The sequence below is a fragment of the Anticarsia gemmatalis genome, chromosome 15 (assembly GCF_050436995.1).
Source record: "Anticarsia gemmatalis isolate Benzon Research Colony breed Stoneville strain chromosome 15, ilAntGemm2 primary, whole genome shotgun sequence".
Classification (NCBI taxonomy): Eukaryota; Metazoa; Arthropoda; class Insecta; order Lepidoptera; family Erebidae; genus Anticarsia; species Anticarsia gemmatalis.
The window spans coordinates 9,713,531-9,737,057 of NC_134759.1; positions in this window are offsets into that span (position 1 = coordinate 9,713,531).

Below are 23,527 nucleotides of genomic sequence, written 5' to 3' on the forward strand. Positions count from 1 at the left end.
GGCGAGCTATCAACGAATTAATTTTGTATGAAACCTGTTCAGCGCCTCTAGCGGGCGCCATGGAAACTATTTCCGGAGTACATTTTAACTTATACTATAAAGCTACTATCGCCGACGTTTCATTTCTGTCACGCACACTCCTCTCTTGCGTCTCTTGTTTTTATTTTACTCAATACTCTTACATACAATTTAATGGCATGTACTAAGCCTATGGGAATGACAAATTGCGTATCTTACATGTGTCAATCCCGTAGATTATTTTATTCTATTTGACTAGGGTCTATGAGATTATGTCACCTGTCTCAAATTAAATAAAACTAATGGAAATGATGAAAAATGAATTGACAAGTGGATTGAGTACATATTTTTTCAAGCAACTTAAAAAGCTTAGCTTTATGAGTTGGTTTATGTGTTATCATTTCTTATAATAAACCGGAATAAAATCCTTTACTCTTTGCCTTTACTGTTTGTTTCATGAATATTATTACTGTTCGTCAGGCTCAACATAAAAACCTACCTTTTTGTAGTCGGTTTAAAAGTATAATGACAACAGTATAATTTCGTTACGAAAAATAAAAAAATCCGTAGTTATTTTTTGTAACAAAAGCCAAGGCGGATATTATACATTAAGCACCTAACTAAATCAGGTAATTTGGGCCAAAGAAAAAAGTAATAAGCCACAGTAATGTCCTCCCATTGTTTGTTAAAATGTATGAAAGTGTAATAAACTTTTTTGTTCATAAAACCTTCATAAGTAAAGCGTTAACAACGTTTATGGCTGGACTATAAAGACGTGAGACATGGAATATTCAGAATATTAACTTTACTTTGTCTCTTTAAATGTATTCATAATTTCGCGAGAAAAATGGGATTAAATATCGTATCATTTATAACTCTGTGGTCTCGGCCTACCCCTGTGGGAATAGGGTGTGATATTACGTATCACTAAATACTTCTCAAGTATAAATTAATCTATCAATCTCAAAGTTACCTGCAGTAATTTTACGTTCTTTTTGCAATAGAGCGGCTTGCTGTGATAAGTTCCTGCCATGACGGGTTGCAAAATGTTCTTAAATACCCATTGATTCAACAGAACTGAAAATCAGTTGAACATTATCGTAATAGATTTTTTCTCAAGGCAAAGGGAAATATTATTAAGAACAGCAACCCACACGTATACAATAAATTGCAACGTGCGCAATGTCCTAGACCGCGGGGTGCCGTCACGTTTCGGTTTCAACCAACTAACGTTAGCGATTCACGGTTTTCCTTATTTTCACTACAGATTGCGTATTTACGGTTGTATTTGGATTTGATACGCGTGTATTGGGAAAGTAAACCATGATTCTTGATAAAAAATTGATTAAAATTGCAAAGAAATAAAAATGCGTGAGAAGAAACAAAGAGGAGATTAATAGATATAAAACAGACATTTATAGAATGTTAGAGAACTTCATTGTGTGGCATCTAAACCTTATTAAGTAGAACTATTCTCATTGTTTTGCCAAAACATTAAAACAGACTCCGGAGGATAATAAACTAACTCTGTCCAGCGTCCAAATTGAAAACTTTTCACTCAAAAGACAACGCTACGTAATACGGTTTGAAATAACATCAAAATTTCACAAACGACGTCAGTTTGTTTGCATAAATGTTGAGTAACATTTTTCGCTTCTTGCTTCATAATATATTTTCAATTATTCCACAACAGCTAAACTTCTGCAAATATTCTTGACCAGAATTCTTCAAGTTTCACAAGTACGTAGTATATAATAATAAACATTTCAATGTCTCAAAATGTTTCATGAAGTTGCGTCGGTAATTGGGTTAAAAAGCTATTAAAAGCATCTGGATTGTGTTGTAGGCGAACGTTGGGAGTTGGCATTCGTTAACGATGCCTGGGGGACTCCCCTAACGACTGATTAAAACTAACTGTGACTCGTGAATTATGATCCTAAGTTGTTGGCTTGTTGCAGTGTGTATTTGCGATACTTTGATACTCGTATCGTGGCCGTGCAGACCAATTATACGAGGTGAATACATGATCCTTATGATTTGTTGGCTTGTTTGTTTAAAACTGCGTTTAGGTTATTATTTGTAGGAAAGGAATAGGTGGAGGTTTTATTTAAAAATCTGGAGTTTCTATATGATAATTTGTGTTAACTTGTGCAATAAATCAATGTTTTAAGCAAATACTTAATTCATTCGTGTAAAAATAGCATACGTTTTAAACCTTGCATTCGTAGCACTTACATTTTTGGCACTCTTGGCTAAAGTCCCTTTTGGCACAAGCTTTCCATTGACATGTAGTATTTTTATCATTTTTTGTTACAAATCATTACAGACTAGAGTAAGTGTAGAGAGAGTCGTGAATAATTTGAAACTCACCCTGTGTATCCGTTCAAAGGACTCACGCCGCAAACTCAGCAATATATTCAGTGGTTTATTCTGCAAGTATACTTATTGCACGGTTTAAAGTTGATGCAGGAATAAACTTGATTTATTAAAGCATTTTCGCGTCGGCTTAACTTAGTGGAATATTTAAGTGGATGTTTATAAAGACTGTTACAGTGGCCTGTAATTTCGTTGCTGTGAATTAATATCCGTGACGTCGGTTTGTGTGTGAATTAGCTACGTTTAAAATAGCTTTTCCTGTTTTTAACTAGCGCTACTGTTATGGTATCTGAAAACTGGACTTTGTGATATGAATTTATGAGCATAAAAATATACCTATCAGATTTAATTTTTGCCGTCAGTATGTTATTTTTGTCATCAATTAAAATAAATCTTTGTCATCAATTATGGTAGTCCCCTTGCGTAATTAAGACAACATTTTGTTTGTTTTTGGCCGGAATAGTAATCTCGTATTATTTTGAAAATCAATTAGGTACTGCCAAATAGCTCAATTCTGAAAAGTTTCTAATACTAGTAAGACCAAGACGGGCTAGCCTCATCGAAATGACTTATTATTTAGACGTTAGAGAGACTAATAAGAAAGGCTGAAAGAGAGATAGTTCTAGGAAATCTCTTGACTTAAGACGTCTTGAATAAATTGTAAGGGGTTGTTCAGTTTTAAACCTCTATTATAAGCGCTATTTTTCAAATGTTTATTCAAATTCGTAATAATAACGTCTAACATTTTAGGGTGAACCATAATGCCATGTTTTCTTTTTAGAACTACAGTAAAAACAATTTTTAAAAAGGCATATGTAAGTATGTCTTTTAATTTGCAATATGAGATGTGCTCTTTTGGAAATTAAGTTTTACCTTACAATTTCACAAGGAACAAATAAATCCGTTATTGGTGTGTCGATAGTGATTTCTCGCGACACAATATTAGTTCGTGTGCGAGAGTTGTTTCTTTCAAGGATTAATTTTATTCCTTATATTCAAAGCGTAAATGTTATAAAGTCATTCACACCACTCCAGATTAATATCTAGATAAGAGAACATAAAAAACCCGTTTCTTTTCTTGCATTTCCAACGAGAAATTTTTCCTTTAATTTTCTTTATTCAATCGAGTCGATTTGAAGTAATAGTAAGTGGGGTACTTAATGGTCAGGGAACACGTCATATTATTCCATATGAGGCACTAAACGAGGTCAATGGCCACCATAACTTGTAATTTACTTAGGCGAGCGAAGGAGGAGTGTGCCCTAGTAATTTATTTAACCCATACCAATATTAATGGAATGGGGTTAGGTAAGTGTCAACATCGATTTTTCGTATACTTAGTACCTATCGGCGTAATAAATGAAGACTACAGTTTTAATTTTGTTAATGTACTGACTTAGGTAATGCCCTCTAATTTTACTATAGACTTCTAAGAGGTTTGTTTAAAAAAATAAACTTCAATTAAGTTGCTGTTTACGCGGAAATTGGCTCTCGAAATTACTAATCAACTAAGTTTCCTTTAAGATACTCAAGAATTCCTACACTAGTCTATGTAATATTACAGTCGCCGTCAACTAGTGGAGAATGCGTAAAACAGTTTAAAGTCTTACATAAGAGTTTTCTGCTTCGCCGACAATTTAAAAATACACAATCTCTGTGAAACATTGGCTAATTTTAAAAGCTTCTTGGAAGCCATCTTAAACGTCCGTCTTTTTGTAGTAAAGTGTGCGTTGTTCTGAACAATAACTTTATCGTTGTTGTTACGGCATTATAAATTTAAAAGTTTTCATTGCGAGTGTGTTGGTTACGATGTTTTTCTCCGCAGTTTGAGGTAAACAAAAACACTGAACGAAGTCAAGCTTTTTGTTTACTTCCAAGAATCAGGTAAGAACTGTGTGTTTCACAAACACTTCAAGCCACTTCTCACCAAGTCTCGGGCCATAACGGGATGCTCTCTACTAATTAAAATTATAAATAGCAATTTATTGATGGGGATTTTATTTGAGTGGGTATATATCTTATTTTAAAGCTTTATTTCTGTAAAATACAGCTGAAAATATGAGCACAAAGTATTTAATACTAGCTGACCCGCGCAACTTCGCTTGCGTCACATAAGAGAGAACGGTTAAAATTTTCCCCGTTTTTGTAACATTTTTTACTGATACTCTGCTCCTATTGGTCGTAGCGTGATGATTTATAGCCTATAGCCTTCCTCGATAAATGGACTATCTAACAGTGAATCCAGTAGTTCCTGAGATTAGCGCGTTCAAACAAACAAAGAAACAAACAAACAAACAATCAAACAAACAAACTCTTCAGCTTTATAATATTAGTATAAATTCGGTCCTTGAATAATTAATTACTACCTTATAGTACTATTTTCATTAATTTCAGGCCCCATTAATTTACAATAATTGCATGTATTGACAAAACTTTATTTAATATTTTTGTGACTCCATTAATCAGATACCTTGACTAGCATTTTTTTATAGTCGGAAAGAAACATGAATTAGTACACAGGTGCATGCATTTTAATGTAAAAAAAAAGTATCGTTCGTGTAAAAAGTGTCTCTAAAAAGTAAGTTAACAATTATCGCGGTGAGTGATCGCACGTTATGTAGTAGTTATTAATTGTCGACTGTCGTGGCGCTTATCGGCCATCTACCGAACAAATACACGATGAAATTATCATTTGTCAACTTCCATAACGCTATTTTTATTAACATTCACTACAAATATCGGGCAGTCTTCATTGTGACACCTATTAATTATGAAACATTACGTAGAACACTTTCGTTTAAGGACTTTGTAAGAGTCATTAATTAGAGTGTCATTTCTCGTACGGGAGATTGATTAAAGCGAGCAATCATACAAACATTGTTGCGTCAACACTGTTTATTTATTCAACGGGATCATTAAACAAAGCTACGTATTACGTATCGACATGTGAAATATCGCTCGACACGAGTCGGATCTCTCAAACACCTAACTCGCGTCGACATGATATATGACAACCCGCACTTTTTGTTCCAAACCTTTTTTTCGCTTATGTATGTATGTAAATAAATTCAATAACTTGGTCCTCTGGACACGAGGTTGTCAAACGACGCTTCGTGGGGCCGATAATTCAATTTATGCCAGTACATAGAAGCGCCGGATCCCCCAGGAACTAGTCTCGGTAAACAAAAGATATGGCGCGATATCACACCGAATATAAATAATGTATGCCTTATTCCCGGAAAGAATATTTCTTTTACAGAAGTTTTGTGATATCTACAAAAGCAGTTTGCCGATTCGGTCTGAGGAATTTACCCTTGGGATTTATGATTATTTTTTTGATTCACACTCATTTGCTACGGGTGTTCGAGGCTTGCGGGGAGATAGTTGCTGAAGAAGTTTTTGTTTGTTAAGCGTCTAAGTTGAACTAAAACTTAATCAGGAATATACATGTTTCTGCTTGACTACTGTTTATTCAAGTAGATAGTTTTTTTGTCGTATTGTCAGTTCCTTTTGTGTCGGAATTCATCAAACATTTCAGAGCGTCGTTTTTCGTGTCCGGCTGCCAACAAATAAATTGCCAGTTAATTGTTCAGTAAAATCAGTGCAGTTTTACCAATCGTTCGGAAAAACAAGCTGTTGTTTAATTAATTATATATTTTATGAACTGTCCATTTTACGCGCAGTACATTAATTCTATGCACTAATGGTTTAATTTATTTGAGTGATTAAAACAATTTCAGATTGTTATTTTATAAGCGTGCGCAGTCGCTACGCCAATACCATTGTTGTGTGCACATTACTTACTATGTATCGCCGAAAGAAAGCCTATATAGGTCCGTAGTTATTCAATGGTCATTGTTAATTTAGTATATTTAAAATTTTCCGCAAGATTACAACTTGTTTCATTGTAGCAATGTATTTAATTTTATATGCGTAATGCGTAGACATAAAATATTAAAATACGACCTCCGCTTTCACAGAGAGCAGCCTATACATTTCTTCCTCCCCCAATCAGAGCTCCCCAATAATTACCCCATAAATTATATAATAATAAAACCAATATTAATTACAATCCACACTTTCCATGTATAAATAGCAGTAGCGAGCCTAAACGGGCACATTACGTTCGCACAAGCACATTATATCATCGGCAACCACTCCGCAAACTAATTTATGAGACATTTATCCACTTTATTCTACTGTTGGGTTATTAATTGAATAAATTTCCACCGATATTGATTCGCGGATCCAATTTCACCGGAGTTAGTTAATTTTCATACCAATTCAAACGGTACACATCAAACAGACGGTTTTGTCATTGTTTAGTTTGCGTTCTGCTCTAATTGTTTTTTGATATCGACGTACGTAATAACCGTTTATCAGGTCATTACCTCGTCTGGTTACACACATACATACACAGACAGTGTTTTCATAGATTTGTATAAGACAATTACAACGGCTCAATTGAACAAGGGCAAAGTTTACCGCAGAATATTTAAACGTATAAAATAAACCTAGGGCTCTCATTAACAATGCTAGAAAGAAATAAATTAAAGGTACACATTTAACGAGAACATTTGATAAAAACAGGGCCATTGTAAAACAAAGTTTAATTAACAAAAAGTACAAAGGTACCCAAACCGCGAAACAAAAAGTGGGACCCTATTACACAGGCTAATCAAGTTCCCAACGAAATAATTAACCTGAGCTACTCGGAATCTTCAATACCTTCGCGTAATGTATACAGAACCCAAATGAATGTCTCGAATCCGCCCCAGTGGTCACAGGACCAACAAAAAAGCCCTTAATTTATCTTCGGCAAGAGCCCGAAGGGACAAAAAAGGAAGGTACAATTTGGATAGCGAATTTTTCGGGACCCCATCTATATGTTAATGAGACGGTTGATCAAATGTATGTTAAAACGGGTGATATTATTGAGTTCGGAAACGAAATGGAATTCGGATAAATTGAAATAACAAGGGTCACATTAATTGTTCATATGTACGGACGCACCTTCAATACACCTGGATTGACGCGAACTCAGAAATAGCCAAAATCAATTATTTATAACACTTAACTTTTTTGAAAGTTTAGTTTAACTTATTTTGAACTCATTGTTTTTAATGATGCGTGGTTAATGATTATCAGTTTTTGAACCAATGTCAACTTAACAAAAGTACTTTTTAACGTCACCAGAAAGCGTAATTTTAAGTGCACTAATTTGGTAACATTTTCTATAAGCAATGCAATAAAAAAATATTTAAATGAGTAAGTACATCTTATGAAAGAAACCAAAAATAATAAAACCAAGAAAATTGTACTAGAAACTTCCAAACAGTAATTGAAACACAATTTCTCGTAAAATCATTGCTATATTACCGCATAGAAAGCTAGGCCACAAAGTGCTGAATAGAATGTTTGTAGAAGGCCGAGTGGCGGACACAGTAGTGGCCGGTGTGCACCTGCCTTGTGACGTCATCATGCCAACACTTTACTGCTCCGAGACTAAACTTGTTATGAGACTAACATTCTTATGATTTTATAATAATGCTAGTGGATTCGCCAGACTTTGTCCAGGTGTAGTACAATTTTATCCCGTTGATTCAATTCGCGTGGGCATTTTAAACCCAACGATCCCTAATTATAAGTTATAAGCACATTAAAAGAAGAAATATCCAATTTAATGTTTAATTTAATGTTTAAAATTTAACTGTACATACTTATTGATACATTTTTATGTATACAGTATTCTGTAGATTTCGTAGTTTAAAGCAATCCAAAGATTTTGTTGGGTGCATTTTTGTAGCTTGTCTAGAAGCAAACAAATGGTTGGTGGATGGTTGAAGTTTACATTTTGATGTTTCAGTTTTGTTTGAATAAAGGACCGTTAATATGTTAGTTTCGGTACCATGTAACTACGCCCCTCAAAATTCCGGGAAGGACCTCATAATAATATTCTGACCTGTAATAGTTTCTAACTTTTACAATTTGAATAATATATTTGAAATGAACATTAAAATCTGGAAACTGTTTTATTCTACATGCACAAAATATATTTTACATATTTTTATACACTTTTTTATATTACTTTATATTTTAGCCTCTCTGTAAAAACTACTATAAAACGATATCTAAAGTAACACTCCTGCATAGGCCTACATATGTCCTGAGCCAGTAACGTTAATGTACTAATTGTACCTGACGCCACCTCGATCATTTGCAATCGATAAATATAGATCAATGGAACTAAAAGATAAAGTTTACTTCACAATCCTCATGTCTATACACACACAATACATATTTTTGTCTTCTCCCTAATATTATTACGACAGTTACAAGCTCACTGGATCTTGAAGATCAAAGAGTTTGTACAAAGCTGTTATAAAAGTCACAGAAAGTATTGACGTACAATATATTTATCCTGACTGATCCGTGAAGGGGAGTGATCTGCAATGTATCCTGACTACATGTCGTTGATAGATGGCTTGGGCTTTCTGACTGTGTTGTTGTTTAGAACTGTAGCTCGATTCTTTACTACTATCTACTACCGACAACCAGCTTGTCATCGAGAAATTTTGTATGAAAATCTGATCAGCGCCGCGTAGGAATTATATTAGCAGTACATTTTAAATGTCAAACTCTCGATACTCGACAGTTCCGAATGTAGAGAATTGCGTTACTGTTGTTCACATTTTTAATGTGTTAGCTCGCTTGTCTAGAATAATAACTTCTGCTTGTGACTTTGTCCATGGGACAGGTGAGGAAAAAATATTGTATGTGTTATTCCAAGGTAGCAGTGTAGTTCCATCATCAAATTCCGTTCAGTAGTTCTGGTGTATTTTAGTAACATACAACAAAACTTTTGCATTTATAATATTATTAAGATACTGAAGTAGCAATAGTATAGAAGTAGATATAGATGACATAATAGGTGTAGTGTAAGCACTGGCAGATCCAGAATTTTACTCTGTTTTATAAGACGAACTTCAAAATGATTTGACCTTCACTCGGTTACCGCCTTTAAGCGATTCATCACGGATGCTTTTGGGTACCGGATCTGTCTATGGCAGGGCCATTTTCTTCTTCGCTGACCATTAAAGGTCAATATAGTAAGCCGCTGCCATATTTAAGTAGCATCATTGAATGTATTTAAATGACGTACTGTGACGTACTTCTTGTAATGAACGCTTTAATGAATACAGACAAAAACGAGGTTCTTTGGGGTATTTATTATCGTGCAAGCGTCTTTTTTAAAAACGAGGAGGAAATAGAAAAAAATAAAAACTACATGAAGGTTCAAGTTTATTTGTAGTCTTAATCGATTATTGTGGAATAATTACCGTACATTTGAGTAAAAGATTCTTCAACCGAGAAAAATACCATCAAATTGTACATAAATTTCACGAAACGGCACTCGTACCATTATAAGCGCAATCCATTGTCCCATAATCTCGTTACTCGCAATAAATCATATTTAAGGAGGTAAAATTTCTTAAACATGATAAATTCGTCGCCGACTAATTAGTTGGCTAGCGAAGGGTTATCCGGGTGTAACTCAACTCCAATTAAACTCACTGCAGTACATAGTAGTCGGTAGTCGGTAGTCGTTGTAATTACTTCGACCATCTGCGTTAATGGTATCACATAAGAGTTACATGGTGTACGCTTATGGGCTACTTTGGGTGTTTGTGGATGTGTTAGGGGCTCGTTAAGTCGTAATGGTGCTTCTTAAAGTTTTGCATCCTTAATTAATATGATGTAATCGGAGCTGGATGGGTAATGGCTGTTTTAGTTGAGTGCAGTTGCGATGCCAAATGGGCAACCGGCTGAGTTTTCGAATGAGTTGTTTGTTTACGGTAAACGTTGCTTTTATTTTAAAAGTAAGAATTTTATTAAATAAGTATGTGATTTAGAATAAGTAAGCTTAGCTAAGCTCTTTGAGTGACTAAATTATTTCAACGTTTCATTGGAAGTCATACCTGATTATTTTTTTATAGTTACAAAATTATTTAGGCTATGCTAAAACTAAACAAAATATATACAATATTCAAAATTGACTACATGTTTAGGTTAAATTTTCATCACATGAATGTAACGTAATAATTACCTAAAATATCTCGTTCACGCATCTTTTGCTGACATTTAACAAATTAACTAATATCAACACAGAAAGGTAATATCGAAGTAATATTTTTTAATTAATAAACGTTTGAGTAACATGAACAATTTTCTGTTTATGTCAGAGATTAAGTTGTTCACAAAATTCATTAAAATTTGTAAGATTTACTGAAGCGATATCGCTGAAACATGTTCAATTTCCCCTTGATATTAGACGAGTGGGTGGAGCCACAGAGTAGCGATACAGTGGGTCAATTGCAACAGAGTACATGATTAAGAGTAAACATTTATGTAACTACTAGTAGTTAGTAGTTTCTTGAGCAAATTTTTCATTTATAAGAGAAGAATTTAGGCAAGCTGTTGATGAAACTTAAATTACATACACAGACAAATTTAAAAGCTGAATCGTATTGCTTTTTTATATTTTATTCGAGCGAAGATTTGCCTGATTTGATTTCAATAAACATTTTTAGTGTGATATGTTCCACAGTACCGACTTCAATAAAAAAAAATCTTGGTCGAATCGAAATGAATCATAAGCTAGTACCTACCTACATAAACTTATTTCACTAAAGAAGTGATTCTTCTTTATTTTTACAGAGTAGTCTGAAGTCTTAACCGTACCTATTCTGTGGCATGGTTGACAGGTAATTAGAATAATGAATGTACCTTCTAATTATACAGCACAATGGGTTTTATTAAAGAGCCGCTCTGAAGTGCGCAGCATCTATTAATTATATAGAAAATGTATAATTAACCTAATATTTACCCTTCGCTGAAACAATAAGAGTGAGTGCTTACGTTTGAATCTTCATCTGTGCCTTTCGTGTGTTTCATGTATGAAATTGAGACTGGTAATTATAGGCGATAGTATTATAAGCTAGTTTTCTGATACCATTATGGATAGATTTTTATTTTACTACTGACTCATACATACTTACGTACATAAAATCACGCCTCCTTTACATTTGGTTAGATAGAGACCAAAGAACGCCACTTAGTACATTCTCACAAACTTCCCTTTCTTCATTCACATCCATACATCTTGCCGTAAAAGACCGTACGAGTACTACGCGCCCTTTTTGCAAGACATCGCCGATTCGAAAGACTCCTTAAGATTAAAAATCATTAAGGCAGGGTTAATTGCAATCACCATCTAAAAATGCAAACACTAGTTTAATATTCTAGTTTTTACACAACAGAAGCCGTACTGTAAACATCTTTGGCCTAGCTCTATAAATACGAGTAACCATCCGACTGAATTCAAGGCCTAAATCACCGCTTTTTTATTTCACATCCTTAGCTTACAACAGCTAGACGTTAAACTAATTTTCACGTGTATCAAAATACGATCAGGTACTCGATAAAGCAGGTATTTACAGGAGACGCTGAGATAATTAGCACCTGATGAACTCTGTACGTGATCCTAACGATGTTACGAGTATTATACACTATAAATACGTTTTATACAGTGTATTTACAACTCACATTGTGTGTACACATGAAGAATGTTATCTTTTTATCCGTGTAAAAGGTTCGTTAGCGAATTGTAAAATAATTAAAGGACACTTTCAAGTATTTTAAGACTTAACTGAAATAGTATGTCTTGTCTTTAGAATAAGGAAACAAGGAACGAACCAATATTGCTTTTTATTAGTAATTTTTATAGATAATGTGAATAAACATGCTACTGTAAAAAGAAATGAAGTAAACCTGGTGATATTTTAATTAATATTTCCTGAAGTATCCATTAAAGAGATACGTTAGAGTTTATTTAAAACGAACGTGTTATAATTAACAAAGTAGTGCCAGTACTACCACGTGCGACCTTTGCACAGGTCGCTAATAAAAAGCTTACACTCAATACTCGATAGAAACACAGTTTTATTTCAATAAAATCTGATCTAACAGAGTATTTTCATCGAAATATTTTTAAATTGACAAGCCTTTTAATAAACGGAGCTGGAATGAAAAAGGAAAATAGAAACGTAGTTCTATTTAGAGCCATTTCGTTGAATGAAACCGAGTGATTTTTCAGCGCATTCCCGTCAGAGTTGGGAAATGTTTGAGTTACCTGCCCGCAGTCTTGAAATAGCATGTTGTAGTGCTTCTCACAAATGTCTTGATACGACCGGACAGGCGGAAGGAATGCTGCGATTACAACATGATTAGTTCTTGTTGCATTTATCTTGTGTAAAAAACATTTTTTGATATGAATCATTTGATGTATAAGTATTAATTGTTAATTATAAGATCGTGGATCATAGCTCTTTACATTAAACTTTAGAGAATAAGGTGTTTGACCGCAAATTCTCATCGTCAAATGGGTCTTTCAATGTGTTAAAATTGAAATGTTTAAATAGACTTTAATAATGTTAAACTAATTAGTTTGTTGGTTTCTATATCGTCTACCACAGATAAACAATTAGTCTCTATTCGACTACCAATTCAAATAGTATTGCACTATCAATATTGACTAGTAAAAACTGGCCTTTCCTAAAAATATTTACAGCTACATTGAAAACCACTAACAAAAGGTATCTAAGCCTTAAACAAACATCAAAATCCCGTCTAAGTCGTGTAATATCGATCAGGGATAGACAATAAGTTAAACAAAGATGTTCCATACATAATAACTACGGAGCAAACAGAGATCTGGTTACGGAACTATAGACGCAACATGAGCGGTTTATCCCTCGGTTGCTGATAGCTCCCGCTCTTACGGTACAGGGACGAATGGAGAGGAATTTAATTTAAGATCGATTTTACCATAGTTAGGTGGCTTTTTAGGAATATTTTTGGCGTTTTTGTGTTGTTGTCGAGACTCGTCCCAATATTTTATTTAGCGTAGCAACAAAACACTGGAAATACTTAATTGATTTAAATAATGTAACGATTGAAAACGGTAAAATATAAATTTGATGACAGGATAATGAAGCGGGCTGCTGTAAAGAATCATTAAATAAGAATCTGTATTTCCATTTATATAAGAAAAACGGTTCACAAAAAAATATGTTTGAAAAATATTTTACCATTCATTCCACAACATTGTCAAAAAGTTTTCTTAAACCAACGAATAAGCAGCTAATTTATCAGATCAAAGGTCAGCAAATTACATCACAGTGATTTTCTCCATCAATCTCATTACATATGAATAGCTAGTTTCAAATCCATCCCTGTGTGGCACTGTTCGAGAGTACATCCATCATATTTGGTTTGACAAGCACACATGTTCCCGGCCGCCGAGAAAAATAATTTAACATCTCATTGGCTTCGTACGGGACGATTTTAACGTTACGTCAAATGCATTGTTTGAAAGCTTTTAGAAGACTGTATAACCGACAGTAGAGTTTGTTAAATAGCGTTTCTTTATTTTTATGTGATTAGTAAAACGATTATTTACATTCGATTACTATTGAATTCATTGTATCGAGTATAACTTTGAAGTTTAATTTAAGGCAGTTTTTTCAGCTAATCAAGTTATTTTTTTACAACACTAAATACGAAATCCATTTTATAAGAATCAAATTAGCGGCAGTAGCATTCTGATTATCAAATTGAATTATTTTACGCATAGCTTTAACAAAAATCAACGCTAATACCTTTCTTGAGAATCGCTGTATCTATATGAAAATCAATTCAGCTCAGACATTTGCGGCGAGGGGACTTTCTTTTGTTATATATTATGTTGTATCAAAATATAACCAAGTCATACATAATTTTCCTCACCGAATAAAAATAAGAAACAGAATAAAAACATTTCCCGCTAATCGTTCAAATTAGAAGTGCTAAAAGGAGCCAATTTTCAAGAGGGTGTCTTCTGTCTAAGATAAGAGTTCCTCGAAAAGTGGTACAGTACTAATTTGAATTAAATTCCTTGGGATTAAGGAAGGCGACCGTTCTCTAGATTACGTCGCCGGTCCGCTCACAACTCCCTGTTAAGTGTACCGATGTTATAAAGTGCTGTTTATTTAAGGTAGCTCCAACAATTTATGGATGGTTTTTACTTGATCGATAGACACCTTGTTAAGTTGTTGGATAATGCAGATTTTGTGGTGTGGTTGTAGCTTTATAGTTGTATAGTCCAAACAACACAATTATTGTTTTATGAAGGAAATTAATCGGCGATATAATTGTTTTGGATATTGTGTTTATCCTGCAGTGTCTCAAGAATATCTTTAACGTTCTCTATAGAAGAGTGTTTTTATAAGCTTTTATTTACCTTGTAATGGTTGTTTGTTTGTTTTGGTAACATGGTATCAGTTGAATTATATGAATTTTCAGTGCTTCCTCATTGCCAACATCGATTTATAGAATTCTTGAAATGAAAAAAACCTAATGAATCTAGCTAACTGCAATCTTACAAGACGTTTAATTTCTTAGTACATTACAGAACCGGGATACTCCGGAGAAATTCTAAAGTACAAATACAAGGGCGATTCTGCAGCCACAATGGCGTCGCTTCAAATATTTATCATGCAATTCCCTCCGCTCTCATTCATCTATGCTGCAATTTATTTTTCAGTGAGCGGCCCTGTAAGCCGTGATCCACTTAGGATTACATCACATTGCCTACATTCGTGCGACCGTTCTGTCGACAAAAACATAGCGAATGTTGCACCAGCTTGGTTCAAATCGTACGGGAGACATTTCGGAAGAATGTTGTGTGCAATTTAATTCTCGAGATCATTAGCGCAATTCTGTGCCTCGATTCTCTACTACTATCGACTACCGACAACCGAACTGTCATCGAGAAATTTTGTATGAAAATCTGATCAGCGCCTCTGACGGGTGTCGTAGGAAACATTTTGGCAATACATTCTAAATGTCAAAATTTCGATAGCTAGCCGGTTGAGTATCGAAAGGTTGACATTCAGAATGTACTGCCACAATATTTCCTACGACACCCGTCAGAGGCGCTGATCAGATTTACATACAATATTTCTCGATGACAGGTCGGTTGTCGGTAGTCGATAGTAGAGAATCGAGCTACAGTAAGTAATGTTACTGTTTGATAGTTATTTCTTAAATATTTGAGAGAAACAAGACTCACCTGAATTGCAAATTATTTTCGCTTGCGTCTTGGGAAATACGTTTCTCAGAGGTGGAAAAAGAAAAATATTCTTCAAAATTCTTCGAATTGGGTATAATAGGAACTGCAAACCATCTTCCTGATGAACAGCTAGTTTTAATTACGTGAATTAATTAAAATTAGACTGCAGAAGTTTATTCTTCAGAAAACTGTTAAAAAATACAATGGTGACGCTGTTATTTTATTATATACAACTTATAATATACTATGGGGACTTATATTGTTCATACACCTCTGCATACATTTTCGACTATAACGGGCGTGATAATATATGTATGTACAATTAAGTTTAAATAAAATTAGTTAGCAAATAGGTCAGTCATAGCCTATTGTAAAATAGTTCCAAATAAAACATTTGTAGTTAAAGCATATTTTATAGATTGTTTTATTTTTATAGCAAAACATTGTTGAATTCTGTTAACGATTTCCATAGCGCTATTGTTTCAGTATATTCAACTACAAAACAGTTTTATTTTTAACTTATTGTGAATATTTACACGCAATTTGCTCCTTTGTTTATGTGAATCTATTTTGTTTTATACGTATTTTCTCGTAGTTGAATATATTCATTGGAATATTGATTCTACTTTAACATACAAAAATAAAGTATCATTATACTTCCGCAGTTTTTGTTAGAATACAAGTTAAACTACCTATGCCCCACAATACCTAAGTCCCATTAATTATGATTTTGTACCACGTTTTATAAACTTTCACATGAATGAGACTCTCTCTTACTTTCTGGCTATTCGTCCCATATAGTCCCTATCTTACACTCTCCCTCCACTTTGCCCATTCAAAAGAGACGATCATGCTAAAAAAACTTATTTTGTAGTTGTTGAGACATGGACTAAACCAATAACAAAACCTCTTCAGCATTAGTATATAAGCATAGTATAGACAAACAAAGCACTCAAGATACAAACGCCACTTAAATAAACTCGAACGCACTATTCAAATCCCTTAAACCACATCATCATCTAAATAAAAGCACTCAACAAAATACGAAGCCGATTAAACGTGAACCGTATTGTCGTCGGTGTGTAGAGAGCCTAAACCATGATCCATTTAGTACCGGAGCGAGTTGTAGTGGGTTCCAACAAAACAAGCGAGTACTCCCCGCTATTTTACCTTCAGTTCTCACAGAAAAAGATCACAATTGGTTGGTTTTAATTAACAATTCCTTTTGGGAATCCGTCAAATATTCAATTAATTTATTGTGTGTGCATGTTTCGGATACTTAAAAGAACAAGAAATGTTGATAAGTTATTCTGAATTGGTAATTATCTTATCCATTATAGTTTGGTAAAAGAAAGTGTATTTGGATCTGAATAGTTGCAAGATGCAAGTTAGACGTTTTTTACATATTTTTTAGAAATAAATGTTTAAAAGCAATAATTGAAGAAAAATCTTCAATTAACTTTATAACTGTTATTATTAAAAAAAGAGAAGACTGACTTATTCTCCATCAGAAATTTATTGGAACGAGAATATTTGTACTTAAAGTAAATAGTCGTTGCTGTTTTAAGTAACATTTCTGAGAATTGCAAAACAAATCGATTGAAAGTAGTTCGAAGAACTCTTTCTGCGGATAAAAATGAAATGTCTGGAATCCTTTACTGTTTACAGTCATTTGCGATTCTAAGTAACTTGTGAACGAATAAATGAGTGCATGAAATATCGTGTATCCGATGTCCGTATATTCCTTCCTTTGAGAGTGTTCTCTGAAAATTGCTACTTTTGAATGTGTTTACGTAAATTAATGTTGATGTTTTATATTTGCTTTATTACTTCTGAAGCTTGTATTTTTGTAAATTTATTGACTTTCCTCATTTGAAGGTGATATTACTTTAAAAATGTATTTAAATATGATCCTAATTTTAACAATGTGAACGTAATTATTAAATTAATGATGTTAGTAGAGTTCTAATACTTAGTTACTAAAGCTTATAACTTGTAAGTTTTTGTTTGTAATAAATACATTTTAAGTGTATATTTGTAACATAAATAAATATCGGTTTGTTATTTTTTGTCTATTTTTAATGTAGACACAGCTGATCAAAACTTTGTTGATGGATCATCTAAATTCTCTACCCAAATTGGGAAAAAAAAGATTTTCCTGTAAACAGTATATTTAGTTGATTAACGCCATAATAATTGATGTACGTAATACATACAACCAAATTACTCTCAACAATCACAGTTAATTACGACACAATAATACGAAAAGCGCTAAAGAGCACCTTTATCCTAAACAACAAAAACAAAGCATTTCAGGTTCCTTGAAAGTAAACTGAACTAAAGACGATTCTAAAGAAGCTTATAATTTGCACCAAGAATCATCTCAAATGCAATGACATTCCAAAAGTAAACCTTAGTTAATTAATTATTCTTCTTATCGTAAGGTTAGTGGCCAACCTAGTGTCAAAGTTGTTCAAGCCGTCCGAAGGACTTCGACGTAGCTGAACGACTGTTAACATAATCGACAACAACCGGGACTGACTATTACGTGTCCTCCGAAGCACCGAGTTCAAATACCACCATGCGGTCATCCATCTATGGAATGACCGCGCTAATGTTTGCTTAACCCACAAATCGATTAAGTTAATTAATATCCCAAAGTTATAATCGTACTAGTGGCAGGTTGATGAGAACAACACGAAACGCACTAACTCACTCACAAAGTATGTAAGTTGGTAAAGTTATTGAAGTAAGCACAAGAGGGAAACTTTAATTCTTTACTGATTGAACTTTGTGGCGCTAAATTTGCACTGGATGTAACTTGATGCATACCACTAAGGTAATTTTTTGTATGGATAAATGTTGATTTTCTGCAAGAAATCCGTATTTTGTTGTGGCAAAGATATTGACCGACTGTCCACCGATTCACCTTTGCCCAGCTGTTGGACAGTCAAATTGGATAATTATAGGCTATAGAAAAGATACAAGGCAGGTAGGTGCTAAATATGTACAGTCTGTACTTGGTTTGCTTCTTTCAAGTATGAAAGTCGACACATTTTGCTTAATTTTGCTGTTTGTTACCTGGAAAAGGAAGTTGGCTTAAATGCATGAAAACATCCAGCTCGTGACGTAAGCAGCGTCATATCACATAAATAAAGTAATACATAGGAAATATATATCCGATATTCATCACAGTTTTATTTCAAATTCAATCTAAGTCTAGTTTTTCTTCAAAGCAGTTCATATCGTGGTTTATTTTCTAAAGAAATAACAAAAATATTCAGTCAGGTAATCGGTATATTTCTCGAAATCCTGTATTATTTGATCAAAATAAAAATACAATATTACTGGAATAGATTCCTAGAATGAATTCACTCTGGATTTCATAGATTTCTAGCAAATAACGAGTTTGGAAAAGGACTAGAAGTACTGGAATTGTACTGGATTGAAGTTGTTTTTACATAAGTATCGTTTTATCCGACTTTTTGGTTCAATCTACTTTTAGTATAAAGCCTATGTACTTTTAGAAGCGACGGCGAAACGCGTCGATGGATAATCTTTCTTTTTACTGATCAGAAGCTCTTTTTTTTTTCTTCCCACACTATTAATGACTCCCCATTCTCCCATCCAGGAGCCAGAATCGTACAGGTAAGTTTAATAATGGCACTATTTACAGCAAAAGTTCAAATGTCCACCATGTCATTTGTCAACAATTGCTGCTAAAGCATATAAGTTCGTGTATTAAAAAGATGATGCGCATATTTTAACAACAATACTTACAATAAAATGCATTCCGTATTGGTGCACTAACTGAGAGTGTATTTAGTTCAACGCACTAAACATATACCTGACTACATTTTCCATTCAAATTTTGCCGCAGAAACCATACATCGCTACCGCTACACTCATCGTACCGACCTTATCCGCACGCGTTGTGATTGGATTGCCTAAAATGTATATATTAAAGGCAATACGGATATCGTGAGCCGCGAGATATATAGTAATCATGTACCTACATTAGATGTGTACGTATACGCAAACGTGTACGTAGAATGCGAATAAATTTGCGTGCACGCTCACGAAATATGGAATAGTTTGGAACAAATTTCCTTTTCGCAGTTTTGTTATGGCGTAACTAGTATACGTAAGTTTGTATTGGAGTAACGAGTGTGTCTTTTAAAATATATAGAATTTATACTGCAGTCAGTCGGTCTTTTTAGACATTTTATTCGGCAGTTGTATGTAAAGCGCTGTAGGTAATAGATAATAGTACTTTATTAGATCTTTACTTGGCCAGGCAGTGGCGAATTCAAGGTTTTAACCCTCACTCAATTTAGAAGGTGTTCCTTGCCCAGCAGTAAGACGGAAGGACAACGAGTGGAAGATTGATTAAAAAAAGTATTTTATGTCTATAAAATTGTACTAACAATTTCCTTTTTAGTCGCACGTTATTAGCTTCACAGTAGTTAAGCTAAGATGGAGTCATCTTGATAAGAATTTGACTATTTTACACCATTGTCTATACTAATATTATAAAGCTGAAGAGTTTGTTTGTTTGTTTGCTGGTTTGTTTGAACGCGCTAATCTCAGGAACTACTGGTCCGATTTGAAAAATTATTTCAGTGTTAGATAGTCCATTTTTCGAGGAAGGCTATAGGCTATATATCATCACTCTACGACCAATAGGAGCAGAGTAGCAATAAAAAATGTTACAAAAATGGGTAAAATTTTGACCCATTCTCTCTTATGTGACGCAAGCGAAGTTGCGCGGGTCAGCTAGTAAACTATATCGTCTGCAAACTTCACTATGTAGCCAAATACTTAACATCTTATATACTCAATACCCGATCAATAGGTCAAGAACAATGCAGTAGACTTATGACTCGAATAGTTACGAAGTTCCTGTCCCTGTCTGCTAAGTTCAGTGTGTTTTAGTAAGGCATCTTCGGCATGCGCTAGCAGAGTTCAATAGTTCGGTACACTGGCCTTAGGATGCGATGAGACGCACATTTCTGTTGTATAAGGAATATGAAGACTCTTTATTAGAAAGAATTTCGGAAGGACTTTTTATGATGTGTGTCACAGTATAGGCCACTTTTTATCAACTGAGACTTTATTATGAAGTTGGAAGAAACATTTCTTCTCGTGGTTATTTGTGTTTGCCGAATGTTATTGCTATTTGCTACATTATAAGTTGAAATACCTCCATTCGCGTGCAATGCTTCATACTTTTGTCACATAAAGTATGATCTTAGAAAAAAAGTAGCCTGTCAGTGACCCCGCGTGTCGCCAACTTCAAAATCGTTTAAGCGGTTAAGCTCTGCAAGCGTAGCTAACATTTATAATATGAAGATATGATTACATTGAATACGTATGTATTCATTTATCAGTATGAAAATGTCTGAAAATGTAATTAAAGTGCAATTTCACTTCCAGTGTCCAAACATCCACGTTGGCAGGTATCCGATACAATTTCATAGAAAGTTTACCGGAGGAAACTCAGCAGCGATTACCGCTCCTACATCCGTCCCGCGGATGTGTACCTCTTAATAAATCATGCCGATGTTATTAACCGACGTCTCCCTTAATATAACAACTTAGTTAACCTCATGCGAACCAATATTTTTGACGGAATTAAGTTTTACTAAGTTGTTTCTATATTGGATATTAGTTTTTACCCGCGGTGTTGCCCGTATGGTTAGTTCTTTAGGAGTAAAAAGTATCTTATGTGTTAATCTAGATTATAATTTACCTGTTTACTAAATAATATGACGAATTAGCAGTAGTTATTCCGCGAAAGATTCATCACACAAATGTAGATTAAATAATATACATAATAATATATGTTGTCTTAAGATATTGCGCAGATATGTATAATTTACGCTTAGTGGTATTTGAGTTGAATCGTGTCTATGGCATGCAGCCCGACACGTCAATGATTATGATAGTCCTCAAATAGTATAGTAGGAATAATACAAGTTAAGTCAATGGAGATGTGATTAGGGGAACTTATAATATACACTAAACAGTAAAAGTATGTAGAAACCGGCCGAATAGATAGATTGAAAAATTTAAGGCGTTCAATGGAAGTGCACTTTGAATATCTTCAAGAGTTTTTTACTAGTTTGATCATAAACCATTATCACTATACAAAAAATAAATAATGAAGTAATAGCTTCCGAACTCTACTCGTCCGAAAAACCAACCCATTCAAGTACCACCACTTAAAAATAGCAATTTATTAATTAATTTTTGTAAAGTTTTTATAAAATTGTTTACGATAGCAAAGTGCTATTACAAACAAAGTTTCAACGCAGATTGCTCTTATGTATAAATAGATTTAAATCTGTAATTTCGTGTCCATTCGGATTACCTAATGGATAAAGTTTTTAACCAGTTACCGAGTTCAATTTGGCTAAATTGATACTTATATTTAAAATTTTCGAGGCACATTTGATGATAATTGTTTTAAAAAAGCATTTACCGACATGATCCATGACAGTTGTTAGAACTTGTTCAAGTTATTGGTTTGAATGAGTGTTCAAGCTTTATAGTTTTGAATGGTACTTCAAAAATATGACGGTTTGACTATTATTGGGGCTTTGAAGTCATAAGACTGCCTGCTTGAAGTTCACTTAAAGATGTTTTAAGTTCTGTAATCTTGACCGATGAAATATAATTAGACTTAGATACCGCTGTATGTTTCAATACAATCGTTTTTATGGAACTGAAACTGGACTGTGCTAAAAAGCTTAAATATTTTAACAAAGGTGGAGTTGCGGACACAGGCGACTATATTTTATTCAAGTCGTGATTATACAACATAGATATAACTAGAAAAATAAATAATCCCAGCTTATCTAACGTAGCGTGATACTTTTTAATTCAGAAACCGCTCCCTTTTAAAAGCGAAAGCAAAAAATAGCAACGAAATATATCGCAGTGCACGCTACACCTGCTACGGCTCTGACGTCATAAGTCCCCCACTTACGTGAGTGGAATACCCGAATCATCTATATTAAGAGAGTAAATAATTTCACACAATGGAGGATTTTCTTCGACCTAAAAAGCACGGCCCAGATCTGAATGAAAGAATTTGTGAAGACGAGAGACACTTGAAAATCGGTGCTACGTGATAAGAATGAATGTGCTACGCCTAAATTTGTAGCGTCTGCTACGAATTTTTACCTGTATTGAGAGCACTGATGGGCTCGATGATGCGAAGTAGCATTCAGAATTTGTCGCGCGTCTTCCGATTGGTATAACACTTTTTTTGCTACGATTCGTAGACCTACTCGCCGACTACGAGACACAAAAGATTTTCTATGAAATATATTCTTGAATATTGTATCTCTTTAGGGGTATTCTTCCCTCCGTACATTATCATAATTGTAGGAGAACTTCGAGCGTTTTATCAAACCATAAAACTTTGCCCATTACAATCGTTCTAAAACCGCTTTGATAATTAAAAGACAGAATATAATATATTGTGTTTTAGAATTAATTACATCCGCCAGCTCAAAGCCGGTACACGTGAGATGAAAATTTTCCAATGAACATCTGTTGTACATTTACTTCAAAGGCTTGCTCTCTAATAACCCGCTAGGCTTTATGGCCGCATTTCTGTTAAATTAATGCATTTTCACTGTTCAAAACCGTCGTCGTTATTTCGCGTTCCATACATTAGTCGAATTATGAACGCAACACCTTTTAATAAGAGCGCTGTAAGTAAGACGGAGTACACACTTGAGAATTTTTGCCGTGACAATGTCGCGAGCGTGACAGTAAACGCATCGCGGGTGGTTTATCACACCGACAGGTGTCACAATGCGGGACATAGCTGTCACAACGATATTTTTCGTGACGCTGAAATCTGGTGCGTATACTTCTCATGTCGCTTCACCTTATTTATTTGCATCTGAATAGAGTACGACCTCAAATATTGCTTTTTCTTTTGTTTGA